Raw genomic sequence first — 13,437 nt, 5'->3', positions numbered from 1 at the left:
AGTTTTTTGGAGTTTTAAATATATTCTGGTTATTAATCTCCTGTAAGAAGAGTAGCTAGCAAATACCTTGTATCCTGCAGGCTGTCTTTCCACACTCTTAGTTATTTCCTTTGCTGTGCAGAGGCTTTTTAATTGAAGCCATCCCACTTATTGATTCTTGGTTTTATTCCTTAAATTTCAGGAATCTTACTAAGGAGATCAGTCCTGTGCCAATATGATAGGAGTAGACTATGTTTTCTTCTAGCAGCTGCAGTATTTCTGATCTTTGATCTACTTGGAGTTAATTTTTATGCAGGGTGAAAGGGATCTAGTTTTATTTATTCTACATGTGGATATCCAGTTTTCCCAGATCCATTCGTTAAAAATGTTGTTTTCTATTGTATGTTTTTGGCAACTTTGTGAAGTATCAGATTACTGTATATTTGTCTTTGTGTCTTCTATTCTATTTCATTGGTCTTCACATCTGTTTTGATGCCAGAATCGTGCTGTTTTTTTTTTTTAACTGTAGATCTATAGTATAATTTGATGGTTTTTATTGTGATGTCTGTAGAATTGCTCTTCTTTCTCAGGATGGCTTTGCATATTTTGACTTTCTTCTTCTTCCAAATGCATTTTTGGACTGTTTCTCCAGTTTGATGAAGAACATTGGTATTTTGATGAGGATTGCCTTGAATCTCTGTAAAATCTTTGGTAGTATGGTTACCTTGACAATGTTAATTCTGTGTAACTAAGATCATGAGAGGTCTCTGTATCTTCATGTGTTTTCTTCAATTTTTTTTTAGTGTTCTATAATTTTCACTGTAAAGTACTCTTACCCCTTCCTTTGGTTAGATTTATTCCAAAGGTTTGTTTGTTTCTTGTTTGAGAGTATTGTGTATATAATTGTGTTCCTGATTACTTTCTTAGCAGATCTATTATTAAAATACAGTGATTGATTTTTGTGTATTGATATTGTATCCTGCTACTTTTTTGAATTTGTCTATTTACTCTAGAAGTCTCTTGGTAGAGTGTTTTGGGTCTTTGAAATATAGAATCAGATTATCAGACAAAAGATAATTTGACTTCTTCATTTCCTATTTGTAGACCTTTCATTTCCTTTTCTTGTCTGATTGCTCTGGCTAGAATTTCAAGAATTGTATTGAATAGAAGTGGTTAGAGTGGACATACTTGTCTTCTTCCTAATTTTAGAGGATAGACTTTCAGTTTTTCTCCATTGAGTATGATGTTGGCTTCAAGTTTGCTATATACAGCCTTTAGTTTTGAGGTATATTCCTTCAACTCCTAGTTTTCCCAGTGTTTTTGACATGAATGGTGGCTAGACTTTGTTGAAGACTTTTTCTATATTTATTGAGATCATCATGGGATTTTGGACCTTGATTCTATTTATGTGATGAATTAAATTTCTTGATCTGCATATGTTGACCCAACCTTGCAATCCTCAAGTGAAATAAACTTGATCATTGTGTACAATATTCTTAATGTGGTTTTTTTGTTTGGGGGGGGGGAAGTACCAGGGTCTGAACTGAGGGGCACTCAACCACTGTGCCACATCTCTGCCCCTATTTTGTATTTTATTTAGAGACAGGGTCTCACTGAATTGCTTAGAACCTCACCGTTGCTAAGGCTGGCTTTGAACTTGCGATCTTCTTGTCTCAGCCTCCTGAGTTGCTGGGATTACAGGAATATGTCACTGTGCCCAGATTAATGTGTTTTTGAATGCAGATTGCCAATGCATGGAAATTTTTGGCACCAGGGATTAAACCCATAGATGCTTAACCACTGATTCACATTCTTAGCCCTTTTTATTTTTTATTTTTAGTTAGGGTCTTGCTAAATTGCTTAGGACCTCACTAAATTGCTAAGGCTGACTTTGAACTTGTGATCAGATTGATAATATTTTATTAATAATTTTTATGTCCATGTTCATCAGGTTTATTGATCTGCAGTTTTCTTTCCTGATGTGTCTTTATCTGATTTTGATGATAAGGATGTTACTGGCTTTATAGAATAAATTTGGGAGTGTTCCCTCCCTTTCTATTTCTTCTATTTGAAGAAGATTGGCATCAATTCATCTTTAAAGATCTAGTAGAACTTAGTTGACAGTTTATCTGGTCCTGGGCGTTTATTTCTTGGGAGGTTTTTATTGCTGCTTCAATCTTGTTGGTTTTTATTGCTGCTTCAATCTTATTTGTCTATGTAGGCTTTCTATATCCACTTGTTTCAATTTGGTAATTCATATGTGTTTAGAAATTGCCAATATTATCTAGATTTTTCATTTTATTGCAGTATAAATTTTCAAAATAATTCCTTACAATCCTTAGAATTTCAGCAAATGTCTTTGTTGATATCTCCTTCTTCACCTTTAATTTTGTAGATTTGGGTCTTTTTTCTATTTCTTGTTACTTTAGCTAAAGGTTTATCAATCTTATTTATCTATTCAGAGAATTCAATACTTTGTTGAATTTATCCATTGAATTTTTTTAAATTCTCAATTTCATTAATTTTGGCTCTAATCTTAATTATTTTCTGTCTTCTATTAGTTTTGGAATTTATTTGTTCTTGCTTTTCTAGAGCCTTGAGATGTAACATTAGGTAATTTATTTGAGACCATTCTTTTTTTTAAATGTATGCACTCAGTGCTCTAAACATTCCCCTCAGAACTGCCTTCATAGTGTTTCATGGATTTTGATATTTTGTGTCTCTGTTTTGTTCATTTCTAAAACTTAAAAAATTTCTCACCTGATTTCTTCTCTGAGTCATTCCTCATTCAAAAGTGTTTCAATTGCCATGTGTTAACATGATTGTGATTTTTATTTTGCTACTGGCTTCTAGTTTCATTCTATTATGATCTGATAAAATACATGGAATTATTATTTTGAGTTTTTGGGGGTTGACTAAGACTTGCTCTGTATCCTAAAATATGGTTAATTTGGAGAAGTTTTCATGTGTAGCTTAGAAGATAGTGAAATCAGTTGTTGATAGACAAACTATTCTGTAGATGTCCTTAAGGTTCATTTGATGAATAATATTTTTAGGTCTGAAGAGTCTTACTTAGTTTGTGTCTGAATGACCTATTGGTGAGAGAGGTGTACCATAATACAGTATTACTGTACTAGATTCTATCTGGGACCTTATGTCTAGTAGTGTTTATTTTATGTAAATAGGTGCACTAACATTTAGGCATAAATATCTACAATCATTATATTTTCTTGTTGGATAGACTCCTTTACCAGTATGAGGTGATCTTCCTTATTTCTTATGATTAATTTTAGCTTGAAGTCTGCTATGTTAAATATGAGACTAGCTACTCCATTTGCATGGTATATTTTTCCCAAAAACTTTCATATTCAGCCTATGTGTCTTTGCTTATAAAATGAATCTCTAATGAACAACAAAAGGTTGGGTCCTGTTTTTTCTTTTTAACCCACTCAGCCATCTACATCTTTTAATTGTAGAATTGAGACCATTACAGTGTCATCATAGAGAGATGATTATTATTTCCTGTCATTTTGATTTATTTGTAATGTTTTATTTACACTTGGGTTTCCTTCACTAAGCTACTCTTCTGGTGGGATTCCTTCATTTGCTCTCTTTGAAATTTCGCTTGCATTTCCTCTGCATGAAATATTTCTTTAAGCATTTGTTGTGATGTCTGTTTAATAGTCATAAATTTCTTTTAGTTTCTGCTTATCATGGAAGGTTTTTATTTCACCTTCCATTCTGAAGGATATCTTTGCTGAATAAAGCAATCTTGGTTGGCAATCATAATCTTTCAGAATTTGGTATATATTATTCCAAACCCTTCCTAGCTTTTAAAAGCTGGGCTGAAAAATCAGTGGTGATTCATATTCATTTCCATCTAAATCTGAACTTCTGTTTTTGTTTTTCATCTTTTAAAATTCAATCCTTGTTCTGTATATTAGATATTATAATTATAATGTGCCTTTAAGAGGATCTTTCATGAACTCATCTATTTTTAGTTCTGAATACCTCATATATTTGAATATCCATCTCATTTTCCAGGTTTGAAATTTTTTCTATTATTATTTCACTGAAAATGTTTATACATGTTCTTAGCTTGTATCTCACTTTATTCCTTGATGCCAATGATCCTTAGATCTAGTCTTGTCATATTGTTCCATATTTCCTGAATATCTTGGTCATGGTCTATTATCATTTTTAGTGCCAAGTTTTTAAAGATTTTACATTTTGTCTTTGATATCTGAAAAATCTGTCTTCTGCATCATCTAAACTATTAGTGATACTTTTCATTAAATTTTAATTTGGTAAATTATTTTATTTCAATGATATCTGTTTGATTCTTGATAAAAATAATTATCTATTTATTGAAATGATCTTCCATTTCCTGTATTTTCTTTCTTAGTTCATTTAATATATATACTTTTAGGTTCTTAGTCATTTTATACATCAACTTTTAAATTATTTATCTGGCTTTTTGTCCACTGTAATATCTGAAGGCATGCAGTACAAATCCCCAAAACTTGTTCTTCGTTCCTTAAACAGCTCTCACTATTCTGATTGGTTTGCATATCTACACAAATAATCTTCCTAATTTACAGAAAAAGTCCTTATAAAACATGATTCAGACTGCATTGAATCTCCACATTAATTTTTTTTTTTTTTTGAGGATTGGCATCTTAATGATACTAGGTTTCCCATTCCTGGTATATGGTATATCTCATTCTATTTGATTAGGTGTTTTAAAATTTCTACTTAAAATTATTAATGTTTGTCAATCTACTCCTCAATATTTATGCTTTTGTCATACTATAAATATATATGTTTATTTTTAATAGTAGCATGTAAAAATAAAATCCCATATTATACTTTTATTCTTCCAATTTACTAAATTAGCTCTAATACATGTTTATATATTTAAAAATTTCTTCATGAAAAACTGCATACAAATGGAGACTTTTATTTTTTGTTTAATTTTATGTCTTTACTTTTTACATTACTCTGTATTATCTTTCTTAAATACCTAGGGCCTACAGTATAATATTGATTGAAATTATGGTGAGGGTGGGTTCCATTATGTTTTCCACAAACATAAAAGGAAATAATTACCTCTTTTACCATTAAGAATGATATTGGTGGAAAACAATACATAGATGCTACTTGCCAGACTTCTTATTATTTACTTCCTATTTTCTACTTTCTTTTAGGTTATTTGAAATTTTTGAATTCTGTTCAACATATCCATTGGCATTTTTGGCATGTATTTTTCTTGTTTTTTATATTATTACTCTCAAAATTACAATATATGTTCCTAAATTTTCACATTTTACCTAGGGTTACTATTATAGTAATTCAGCTCAGATATAAAGACACTGAGATCTTATATTTTTATTTTCTCATGCTACATTTATGTTGTTATTGTTGTATCTCTTGCATGTGTCTACATAAATATATCAATATTATACAATATCATATAACATTATACATGCAAATAATATACATGCAAATAATATGCAGACTTTTATGTACCTTAAAGAAATTAAAGTGTATACAATTGATTTTTATATCAAAGTATTAACCATTTTAGATTCTCTTTATCCATTCTTGCAAGTGAGAGATTCATTGTCCACTGATGTCCATCTTCCTAGTTGTTTAATCAACAACACAACTGAAACAACTATAACTTGATTCAACTGTAACAAGGTGGAAACTCAGAGATGGACTTGCAGAATTGTCCATCTGAAAGCTCAGGTTATGTGTCTGCACTGCATTCCACTTAAATTATTTGGGGTTGTGCTCAGGATATTAGCTGCTTCCACATCTAGAAAGTCTTGCATAGGGACTGTATAGGTGGCTGATGGTCTCCCAGAAGGTTGCAAGCTTCAGAGAAAGAGTGGAGCATGGAAGGAGACACTTTGCTGGATGGTAGCTGGAGAAGAAATCTAACAAGGTGAGATAGAATCTTGTAGAATAGGTTGTTTGGATTCTTCAGTCTCCATTCTCTCATTTGAAAAATGAGGATAATAAGCTGTTCACAATGATGCATGCCTTTAATCCAAGTAACTCATGAGGCTGAGGCAGAAGGATTGCAAGTTTGAGGTCACTCTCAGGATCTTAGTGAAACACAACCTAAAAATAAAAATATAAAACAGGGTTAGGGATGCAACTCTGTGGTAGAGTGCATGTGGGTTTAGTCCCCAGTACTACCAGAAAAAATAAGTATAATAGAAGTTCCTACTTGATAAAACTGTTGTGAGAATTAAATATACGCAAAATGTTTAGCATAGTGATTGCATAAAGTGAGTTCCATGTGAATATTGGTTATTATTATATTAGTGGAGGCAAAATCACTCCTCAAATGAGAGGTTTCAGAGAAGGTTGAGATAGGAGATTCTCAAATTAGAATTAGTAAGAGCATATGGGTAAGACGAAGTCTTCAGGTTGAAGATTCCTGCATTCCACCATGATCTATCTACACCACAAGCAAGTACTCAAGAAGCAATGCTTTGAGATACTTTTTCATCTGGAAGTCATCCAAACATCTTTTAAAAATGTGTACTTCTTTATACAACTCTCAAGACAGTTATTTTCTTACTTCTGCTCTGCAATTAATGTACATGACTTAACAATTAACGTACATGCCTTAAAATACTTATTACTTAAAATTCAACTTTACTTTCAGTTTTACCTCCTATTCCCCAAGGTACTTAATGGCAAGTGTTACAGATATCAATACACAATACTTATCAATAAACACATATTGATTGATCAATAGCTAAGGTTAGCATTTTATATCTGAAGTACAGCAATGAGTATTTCTTAATCAGAAATATCAGAGTTAGCTTGGAACTAATATTTATGTGTAAGATAATTTGTCATATTATGCTCTTTAGTAATTATTAAACAAAGGTTACAGAACTATGCAGGTAGAAAAAACAAAAGAACAAATTGACCACTTGAGAAATGACAGAATCTTGAAGGATTGGTTGTTTTCATGGTTGAATTGAACTTCTCAATATCTACTACAGAAAATAATGATACTCTGTGATGCCTTTGAATTCACATATGAATCTCTAATGTCTTCAGAGATTTATCCCCAGCTGAGAACAAAATGAAAAGAGCTATATAACCACAATGTTTTTGGTCTATTACTGAAATGTGAATGAGTTCTCATTTCAAGAGGTAAGATTTTGACTTTTGTTTATGAATCTGATGTATTAAACTTCATGTACAATTTGAGAAAACTTTATTCTCTAAAATTATCTGTGCTCAGAAAGGGTAGTGTGGAAAGAGAACAGGTGTAATCAAGCAATGAGCTAGTGGGCAATATTGGCTGATTTTCTCTGTTTTCACCATTGGTTTCAGGTGAAGGAAGAAATAATCACAGCCCAAGTTATCAGAAATCCTTGTTCTCTACCCATAAGACAGAAACTTATGGTCTTTCAACACTATGCAAAGTTGGCACTCTAAGAATGTTGAGATGTTTTGGGAATTCCTTAGTATTTAGAATGAATATTTTAAAATGTAAGGAGAAAAAAATCTTTCCAGAATATCTTCTTGTGTTTTTGCATCTGACTGTTAGTTAGGAGGTAATCTTAGAAAAACCTTGGTGAATATACTCAGTAAATTTGGAGAGGGGGTTGACCTGGTCAGAAGTTTTGTGATTCTTCTTTTTAATTCTATGTTTTATTCAGCTGTATATTATGTTGACAACAATATTATTTCATACCACAAAATCCAAATTAGAAATCATTATTGCAGTAGGAAATAATTTGATTTATTAAATGAATTTATCAGGTTTTTTCATAGGGATTGTATTGATATTTTAAAACATTTAATGCAACAATATTTTTAACTTCAAATACATACAAATTACCCAGCAAATTTATAATACACTTAAAGTATAATAATCAATACATATAATTCATATATATATATATATATATATATATATATATATATTTCTTATATGCTGGAAAGCTAATAAAGCTAATAAAGTTTAGCCTTATTGAAGTCATCCTTGGAAAATCAATGAATAAGAAAGAAAAAAAATGAATATTCTTTTTTCCTAATATATTCATCATTCATTTTTGTTATTTTCATCTGCCTTATAACTTGATTTTTTGAAACCATATAATATATGAAGAAGAAAAGATACTATATGAAATAATTTTTCTGGTGTTTCTACTAAAACTAACATAAAACACTGATAAAGTTACCATTGCATATAAATAAGTAGTGGCCATGGATCATCTTTATTTATTTCACATATACATTAATGAAAATGAAACCATCATGTTTATAAATACTTTCATGTCATGTTTTCCCACAGGTCATTTTTCAGCAGCCACTGTCCCATGGATTCTCTGGTCAATGGGAACCACACTGCAGTGACAGAGTTCATTCTATTGGGCTTAACTGAGGATCCAGTCCTCCACATCTTCCTCTTTGTGATCATCCTGTGCATCTACCTGGTGACCATCTGTGGCAATCTCAGCACGATCCTTCTCATCAGAGTCTCTTCTCAGCTCCATCACCCCATGTACTTTTTTCTGAGCCACTTAGCTTCTGCTGACATAGGCTATTCGTCTTCTGTCACACCCAATATGCTTGTAAACTTCCTGGTGGAGAGAAATGCCATCTCCTATCTTGGGTGTGCCATCCAGCTTGGTTCAGCAGTGTTCTTTGGGACAGTGGAGTGCTTCCTTCTGGCTGCCATGGCCTATGATCGCTTTGTGGCAATCTGCAACCCACTGCTTTACTCCACCAAAATGTCCACACAAGTTTGTCTCCAGCTATTTGTAGTGGCTTATACGGGGGGTTTCCTCAATGCTTCCCCCTACGTCATTTCTTTCTTTTTTTGCTCTTCTGTGGACCAAAAAGAGTCAATCATTTTTTCTGTGATTTTGCTCCTTTAATTTAGCTCTCCTGTTCTGATATTGGTGTCTCTGCAATTGTTTCCACATTTTCTGTTGGCTCCATCATTGTGGTAACAATTTTTGTCATTGCCATCTCCTATATCTTCATCCTCATCACCATCCTTAGGATGAGTTCCACTGAGGGACGCTACAAGGCCTTCTCCATCTGCACCTCCCACCTCACTGCAGTCACTCTGTTCTATGGGACCATTACCTTCATTTATGTGATGCCCAGGTCCAACTATTCCACTGACCAGAACAAGGTGGTGTCTGTGTTCTACATGGTGGTGATCCCCATGCTGAATCCCCTCATCTACAGTCTTAGGAACCAGGAGATTAAGGGGGCTCTGAAGAGACATCTTAGGAATAAAATATTTTTTTAGTGATATCTTCTATTTTTTCAGCCTTGATATAGTAAAAGTATCCCATAGATATAATGAATATAACCTGAGTGCTTGTGTTTGAAATATATTTTTCAACATATCATATTCAGTGTAGAGCTTCTCAGTAAATATAAGAGTTCAATTTTCAGATGTTATAGTATTCATGGATTCATAGTGAGTTGTCATTAATAAAACTACATCAAATTTTAAAATTAAGAATTCAAATAGAGTCACAGAAAACAAAATCTGCTGAAAATGCTTTTGAAGTAGGAATCAATGGAAATAATGAACAATATAAACAAAATCACAAAGATTTAAAATGTGGGAATTAATTAACTTAGACTATAATATTACTTAGATTAAAATGCTAAAAGATCACTTGAAATGTATATTATCACAGAGAACAAAGAGAACTAAAAAGCATGCAGAACAATCATACAGAACTTCATAACTGAAAACTTCACCATACCCACAGACTTAAACCAGGTTTGCTCCTCTGATATCATAATGCTGAGGAATTTTACAAAGGATTTCATGTGATAGTACAGGCAGAAGAGCATCCTTGCTTAGAAACCTTATGACCTTAAGTAGAACCAGTTTATCTTTTAATGTTAGAGTTAGTTCTGGAGTCCTTACAAGGGCTGCTTATAGTTAAAATCAGCACACACTGGAAAAAATATGGCATAAAACAGAATGTGTTTTGTGTATTGTCCTCTGAGTCCAGATGCAATTTACAATTAATAAATCATTTTTTTTATAAACAATGCTTCCCATGACCATTTGATATTTTAGTTTCTTTGGATTTATGGGAAATTCAGTCAAGGTCAAATTGACTCACAGAAAACAAAATCTGCTGAAAATGCTTTTGAAGTAGGAATTGATGGAAATTGAGAGAAGACAAAATATTTTGTTAACCGTTTTTCTTAAAGGGTACAATGCACATTATCAGGCATCATAAATGTTATACAGTTTTGAATTATAATTCTGAACAAATATACTGTATAAGAATCCATTATGGTTCACAGGCAGAATATAAGACCTTGAATGCTGTTTTCTAAGAAATGGGTCACCTTTTTGTGTGCAAATACATGGTTCTCAGAGAAATTATAAAACAACTTCAGGTTATATAAAAGAGGCACTATAGTCTTCACATTTCTGTAATTTTTTTGTGGAACAGTCTCAAATCTTTTTTCCAAAATAATATAGCTATTAGTAATGAAGTTATGCAGAAAACAATGGTTAAACAAAAGTATAAGTTTTTGGCTGTTGATGCATTTTACAGTAATTTTTCTATAACTACATCAGTGTTATTGGCACATATTAACCTTCTTGGCAGGAAAAGCATAATAGCTAAGGAAAAACTAAAACTCCCCTCTCAGGTAAATGAAATATATAAGGTAATAATCTGATATAGTTTTTTTGAGACAGGGTCTCACTGAGTTGCTTAGGGCCTTGCTGAATTGCTGAGGCTGACTTTGAATTTGCAGTCCTTTTGCCTCAGCCTCCCAAGCTGTTGGGATTACATGTGTGAGCCACCATATCTGCTTGATATATTTTTCAGAAAGGAATTTTACACCAATTTTTAAGTAGCACAGTGTAAAAAATCTGAACTACAAAAAATAGACAACATTACTAAGAGCACAATTCACAATAGCCAAGCTAGAGAACCAACATAGGTGCCCTTCAACATATGAATAGATAAAGGAAATGTGGCATATATACACAGTGGAGTATTACTCATCCATAAAAAGAATGAAATTATGGCATTTTCTAGTAAATGGATGAAACTGAAGACTATCACACTAGAGGAAATAAGACGGTCCCCAATAGTTAAATGTTGAATGGTTTCTCTAATATGCAGAAGCTAATCCAAAATAAGGGGGAGGGGCTGAAAAAGAATAGAAGAAAGATAAGTATAGTAGACAAAGGGGAATAAAGGGAAGGAAGAAGAGATAGGACAGAGAAGGACAGTGGAATGAATCTGACCTAATTTATAATGTACATATATGAATATACCACAGTGAATCTCACTATCATGTACATCAGCAAGTCCTTTTTAAATTAAATTAAATTTTAAAAAACCTCTGAATAAATAGCAAAAAGATCAACAGAGTAGATCAAAGAGAATGATGGGAGGGGAAGGGGAAGTACTGAGGACTGCATTGAATTAGAACAAATTATATTCCATGCTTTCATCATTATTTCAAAATGACTCTTATTGTCATGTATAACTAAAAAGAACCAATAAATAGTTTACCAAAAATATGTAGAATGTATTGAAGCACAACAACCTATAGCAAGGAATAAACAAAATATATTTTTAAAAATTGATATAGAATTGGAAATGAGCATAAGTCACAACTTGTTTTAAAAGTTTTCATTTTTCAATTCTATAGTACAATAAATGCAGAAATCAACAAAAAGATAACTAGAAAACCTCCTTTTATTGGCAAATAAATTAATATACCATTAAATATTCCACATGTCAAAGAAGAAATTCAAAATAGATATTAGGACACAAATGAATAATCAGGAAATTATATATATATGCATATATATAAACTTGTGATTTGAGGTATACAATTTTATTTAAAAATTATAAACTTAAATTCATGCACTAGGAAAATGCTAAAAATTAATGATTTGTCTTCATTTCAATAAGGTATAGAATAACAAAGAATAGGGAAGAATGCAAACACAGAGTGTAGAAGGAAAAAAATTGTAATTAATAGGAGAAATTAATCAAATAGAAGATTACATAGTGGAGCAGAAAAACATTGTCAAATATTTATTTTCTTACAATGATTTTTATTGGTATGTTTATACAAAAATAAAAAGGAAAGTACAAAAAAAAATAAGAAGAGTAAAAAAGAATAGGACTATAGATTTTTCAAATATTAGTAATAAGATTGAATATAAACAATTCTATGTAAAATTTTCTTATAACTTAGATAAAATTAAAAGTTCTAAAAATAATAAAACCAACCAAAACTAACTCAAACACCATAAGAAAACTCTATTAATCATTCAACTACTAAAGAAATTTAATCAATGTATAAAAATATTCCCATAAATAAAAAGTAGAAACAGAAATATCTCATATAAGAGTTACTAAATATTAAAGATGTTCAAGTAAGTAGTAATTTCAATATTATACAAACTCATTGACAAATGAGTGCGCTGTTCACCTCAGTAATAACACTTCAGATGTGTTGATACTGAAACACAATGATGATGAAAGCAACGGGAATCATAGCCCAACTTTTTCTTTCTGAAACTTAATGAAAAAATTTTCTGGAATATTAGCAAACTCAACTAGCAATTTATGAAAATAAAAGTATATCAATATAAGGTTTAATTTTTTTCTAGGAAGGAAATGCAGATTTAACAATAGAAGCTCAACATAGATTGAAGTAATTAAATATCAGATTCAAACAGAAATCCATTGGCTGAAAACCATAGTAAGCAAACTGAAAAATGTGACAGCAAGCATCAATAGGAGAATTGACCAGACAGAAGGAAGAAGCAGTGAGATCAAAGGCAGGCTATTTTAAAGTGCAAGTTTGGAGGTGGAAAAAGAAAAGAGGATGAAGAATAATGAAGAAAGCTCATAGGAATTTTGCGACAGCATTCAAAGAGCAAATATTTGTGTTCCAGAGTTCCAGAGGAAGGATGACAAATGGGTCAAAACCTTACTCAAAGAAATAATAATAGGAAATCCCCCAAACCAGAAGGATACAAAAATCCAGGAATAGGAAGGTCAAAGTTTATCAGTTAAATTCAATTTAATTTATTTAGGAAGTTTATTCAGTTTATTTAGGAAGTTTATTCAAGTTTATTCAGGAACATAAACAAGCTCTCGAATGTTGAAGACAGAGAGTTATCATAGCAGCAAGAGATAAGAAACAATTCATAAGTTTGTCCATTTCACCGGACAGCAGACTTATATGTGAAATCTAAAAAAGCTATCACATGGAAATTTACTTATTTTGGTACCTGGGGTTGAGCCTAGGGGCACTGAACCACATATCCAGCTCTTTTATTATATTTTATTTAAATGTAGAATCTTACTGAGTTGCTTAGGACCTCACTAAGTTGCTGATCCTCCTGCCTCAATCTCTCAAGCTGCTGGAATTAAAGGCATGCACCACTGCATC

The 13,437-nt window shown here is 31.8% G+C and overlaps 1 pseudogene; it reads left to right on the top strand.

The window, feature by feature from the left end:
* The first annotated feature begins 8,336 nt into the window (after positions 1-8,336).
* Positions 8,337-9,280, top strand: LOC144254423 (olfactory receptor 5P76-like; annotated as a pseudogene).
* Positions 9,281-13,437: the final 4,157 nt, after the last annotated feature.

Source organism: Urocitellus parryii, chromosome 4 (assembly GCF_045843805.1).
Source record: "Urocitellus parryii isolate mUroPar1 chromosome 4, mUroPar1.hap1, whole genome shotgun sequence".
Classification (NCBI taxonomy): domain Eukaryota; kingdom Metazoa; phylum Chordata; class Mammalia; order Rodentia; family Sciuridae; genus Urocitellus; species Urocitellus parryii.
Note: the sequence above shows the minus strand (reverse complement) of the source record. Positions and strands in the feature narration are given on the sequence as shown.